The sequence below is a fragment of the Schistocerca americana genome, unplaced genomic scaffold, assembly GCF_021461395.2.
Source record: "Schistocerca americana isolate TAMUIC-IGC-003095 unplaced genomic scaffold, iqSchAmer2.1 HiC_scaffold_451, whole genome shotgun sequence".
Classification (NCBI taxonomy): domain Eukaryota; kingdom Metazoa; phylum Arthropoda; class Insecta; order Orthoptera; family Acrididae; genus Schistocerca; species Schistocerca americana.
Window position 1 is genome coordinate 70,001 of NW_025726183.1, and position 5,000 is coordinate 75,000.

General features: G+C 54.3%; 1 non-coding gene across 1 annotated transcript in view; it reads left to right on the forward strand.

Annotated features, from left to right (window-relative positions):
* The first annotated feature begins 3,483 nt into the window (after positions 1-3,483).
* Positions 3,484-5,000, forward strand: part of LOC124583236 — a 1,910-nt gene continuing 393 nt past the window's right edge. The window contains exon 1 of the ribosomal RNA XR_006974104.1: positions 3,484-5,000. This exon is cut by the window's right edge and continues 393 nt beyond it. This is a non-coding gene — a ribosomal RNA (small subunit ribosomal RNA).

Below are 5,000 nucleotides of genomic sequence, written 5' to 3' on the forward strand. Positions count from 1 at the left end.
ACAGGGGTGCACCCAACATCACAATACTGCCTCCTGTCACACCACACAAACAATGGCAGGAATGAAAGACACAGGTCTGCCACAAGCATGGAATCAGAGCGCCGCCTGTTATGAGCCAAAGGTGCACCCTGACGTGGCAAATCAGATGATGCCGCAGTCATTTACTTACGATAATCACAATCAACAAACCGGCCCCCCCCCCCCCCCCCCAAAACACCTTTCCTTACAACAATGTGTACCTTAACCTAACCCGTATTGTACCTTAACCTAACCCGTATTGTACCTTAACCTAACCCGTATTGTACCTTAACCTAACCCGTATTGTACCTTAACCTAACCCGTATTGTACCTTAACCTAACCCGTATTGTACCTTAACCTAACCCGTATTGTACCTTAACCTAACCCGTATTGTACCTTAACCTAACCCGTATTGTACCTTAACCTAACCCGTATTGTACCTTAACCTAACCCGTATTGTGCCTTAACCTAACCCGTATTGTGCCTTAACCTAACCCGTATTGTGCCTTAACCTAACCCGTATTGTGCCTTAACCTAACCCGTATTGTGCCTTAACCTAACCCGTATTGTGCCTTAACCTAACCCGTATTGTGCCTTAACCTAACCCGTATTGTGCCTTAACCTAACCCGTATTGTGCCTTAACCTAACCCGTATTGTGCCTTAACCTAACCCGTATTGTGCCTTAACCTAACCCGTATTGTGCCTTAACCTAACCCGTATTGTGCCTTAACCTAACCCGTATTGTGCCTTAACCTAACCCGTATTGCGCCTTAACCTAACCCGTATTGCGCCTTAACCTAACCCGTATTGCGCCTTAACCTAACCCGTATTGCGCCTTAACCTAACCTATATTGCGCCTTAACCTAACCTATATTGCGCCTTAACCTAACCTATATTGCGCCTTAACGTAACCCGCGTTGCGCCTTAACGTAACCCGCGTTGCGCCTTAACGTAACCCGCGTTGCGCCTTAACGTAACCCGCGTTGCGCCTTAACCTAACCCGCGTTGCGCCTTAACCTAACCCGCGTTGCGCCTTAACCTAACCCGCGTTGCGCCTTAACCTAACCCGCGTTGCGCCTTAACCTAACCCGCGTTGCGCCTTAACCTAACCCGCGTTGCGCCTTAACCTAACCCGCGTTGCGCCTTAACCCAACACACGTTGGGCCTTAACCCAACACACGTTGGGCCTTAACCCAACACACGTTGGGCCTTAACCCAACACACGTTGGGCCTTAACCCAACACACGTTGGGCCTTAACCCAACACACGTTGGGCCTTAACCCAACACACGTTGGGCCTTAACCCAACACACGTTGGGCCTTAACCCAACACACGTTGGGCCTTAACCCAACACACGTTGGGCCTTAACCCAACACACGTTGGGCCTTAACCCAACACACGTTGGGCCTTAACCCAACACACGTTGGGCCTTAACCCAACACACGTTGGGCCTTAACCCAACACACGTTGGGCCTTAACCCAACACACGTTGGGCCTTAACCCAACACACGTTGGGCCTTAACCCAACACACGTTGGGCCTTAACCCAACACACGTTGGGCCTTAACCCAACACACGTTGGGCCTTAACCCAACACACGTTGGGCCTTAACCCAACACACGTTGGGCCTTAACCCAACACACGTTGGGCCTTAACCCAACACACGTTGGGCCTTAACCCAACACACGTTGGGCCTTAACCCAACACACGTTGGGCCTTAACCCAACACACGTTGGGCCTTAACCCAACACACGTTGGGCCTTAACCCAACACACGTTGGGCCTTAACCTGCTCTGTAATTGTCATACGACGCGTTAAATTAGTGTAGTGTTGCCTAACTGCAACCCCCGCAATATAGTTTGCTACCCGCACTGCCCGGTCCCCAGAGTATCGCTTCATGTTAAACACCTTGCAGCTATACACTGTAATGCGGATGGCAGCAGGACGTACATGCTCAATGCCCTTCGCAGTTGTTCATTGGCATTCGCATGGCGAAGCACAGCCTACGTTGTGGTACGGCTTGTGTCAACTGTCCGCTGATGTTGTACGTCCAAATCACACACTGTACTGCACATTGGTCCTCATGTACTGAATGATACATCGTGGTACATGTGTGACCGTACCACGACTGCGCCAACAACGGCGAACCATACGGTCCAAATATTGTGCACTCAGCTACGTGTCGTCTCCCTATAAGAGCTGGATTGCAGTATGGTATGCCGTGGATGGCGATCAGCATGAGCCGTCTGTTGATGTAGTGGCGCGTGTTGTCAGACGTAGTCGTCTCTTCTCACTCACCGTGATAGCATGGTGCACTGCGTTCCACATCTGCGACATGCGACAGAGGCCGGTTGACAGTCGTTCGCGCAATGGACATCGCATACGTACGGGGGCCACCTTCCACGTGTTCGCGAAGCGTGCACATGTTGTTGCGTGTATGTGGGCAGACATAGTGTGTCGTGACACCTGACACAGGCATGCAACAATCGTTGAATTTGCAAATGGCGATGGACGTCTACGTTTGCTGGTGACGTTACGCAAATGAACAACTGGTAAACCGTTGTGGTGCGGTTGTTCTCGCTAGAGGTGAATCAGTGATGGCGACGATCGGTTGAGCTACCAACCGGTTGTTTCAGCGATACCCACCATGCCCACGAACGTGAATGGCATGTGGGTGTGAAGCGATACGCGGCGGTGGCTGGGTGGGACCGTCCCCGGCCGGTGAGGGGGGGCCTCCCGGCGTGCTGGCCGCGCGGTGCGTGGGCGCACGCGCTACAGCCGGCTGGTGGGGGCGGCCAGTGGCAGGCGCGCCGGCCGACGGAGGCGGCAGGCGGCGCAGCTGCGCGCCGGCGCACCCTGCACGCGGCGCCGTGCGGCCAAAGTAGGTCCTCGCGGGCCCGGTGCGAAGCGCGGTGGACATCTGCAGTGTGCTGGTCCGATTGAGGACTGTGTGCGCTGAGGATGCGCCGCCGCCCGGCGCTCGGCGCCGCGACGCCGTCTGCTGCTCGGTCGCCTCTGCGGTTCTCGCAGGTGGTTTGTATCGCAGCTGTGCGGACGTGTTGGCGCGTTCGCTTCGGCACCCAAGTGGGGCTTTTGTCCTTCTGTGGCGCTGGCGTTGGAGCTGCCGGCCACCGTAGGTGGCGCGTGTTGTCTCCCGCCGGCAATGCCACGACAGCACGCTCCCGGGCCTCTGTCGGCAGCGGCAAGCTCAGTTGGGAGCACGGGTGGTCGCACCTAAAGCGTCTACTCGCCAAACTCCGGGCGATTGCGCCTCTCTCGAACCCGACCAAGTACTTAGGACGGCGCTGCGCGCCGCCGGGACCTGAGAGGGTTTCGAGGTGTATTGTGCAGGGGAGCTCAGCCTCCTCCTGTTTGCAGAATAATTGAGCGGACGCTTGCGTGTTCGCGCGGGCCCCCGGGACACACTCCCGGGCGGCCGGCTGCTCAGCTCTAGTTGACGCAGCTCCCTGGTTGATCCTGCCAGTAGTCATATGCTTGTCTCAAAGATTAAGCCATGCATGTCTCAGTACAAGCCGCATTAAGGTGAAACCGCGAATGGCTCATTAAATCAGTTATGGTTCCTTAGATCGTACCCACGTTACTTGGATAACTGTGGTAATTCTAGAGCTAATACATGCAAACAGAGTCCCGACCAGAGATGGAAGGGACGCTTTTATTAGATCAAAACCAATCGGTCGGCTCGTCCGGTCCGTTTGCCTTGGTGACTCTGAATAACTTTGGGCTGATCGCACGGTCCTCGTACCGGCGACGCATCTTTCAAATGTCTGCCTTATCAACTGTCGATGGTAGGTTCTGCGCCTACCATGGTTGTAACGGGTAACGGGGAATCAGGGTTCGATTCCGGAGAGGGAGCCTGAGAAACGGCTACCACATCCAAGGAAGGCAGCAGGCGCGCAAATTACCCACTCCCGGCACGGGGAGGTAGTGACGAAAAATAACGATACGGGACTCATCCGAGGCCCCGTAATCGGAATGAGTACACTTTAAATCCTTTAACGAGTATCTATTGGAGGGCAAGTCTGGTGCCAGCAGCCGCGGTAATTCCAGCTCCAATAGCGTATATTAAAGTTGTTGCGGTTAAAAAGCTCGTAGTTGGATTTGTGTCCCACGCTGTTGGTTCACCGCCCGTCGGTGTTTAACTGGCATGTATCGTGGGACGTCCTGCCGGTGGGGCGAGCTGAAGGCGTGCGACGCGCCTCGTGCGTGCTCGTGCGTCCCGAGGCGGACCCCGTTGCAATCCTACCAGGGTGCTCTTGAGTGAGTGTCTCGGTGGGCCGGCACGTTTACTTTGAACAAATTAGAGTGCTTAAAGCAGGCAAGCCCGCCTGAATACTGTGTGCATGGAATAATGGAATAGGACCTCGGTTCTATTTTGTTGGTTTTCGGAACCCGAGGTAATGATTAATAGGGACAGGCGGGGGCATTCGTATTGCGACGTTAGAGGTGAAATTCTTGGATCGTCGCAAGACGAACAGAAGCGAAAGCATTTGCCAAGTATGTTTTCATTAATCAAGAACGAAAGTTAGAGGTTCGAAGGCGATCAGATACCGCCCTAGTTCTAACCATAAACGATGCCAGCCAGCGATCCGCCGCAGTTCCTCCGATGACTCGGCGGGCAGCCTCCGGGAAACCAAAGCTTTTGGGTTCCGGGGGAAGTATGGTTGCAAAGCTGAAACTTAAAGGAATTGACGGAAGGGCACCACCAGGAGTGGAGCCTGCGGCTTAATTTGACTCAACACGGGAAACCTCACCAGGCCCGGACACCGGAAGGATTGACAGATTGATAGCTCTTTCTTGATTCGGTGGGTGGTGGTGCATGGCCGTTCTTAGTTGGTGGAGCGATTTGTCTGGTTAATTTCGATAACGAACGAGACTCTAGCCTGCTAACTAGTCGCGTGACATCCTTCGTGCTGTCAGCGATTACTTTTCTTCTTAGAGGGACAGGCGGCTTCTAGCCGCA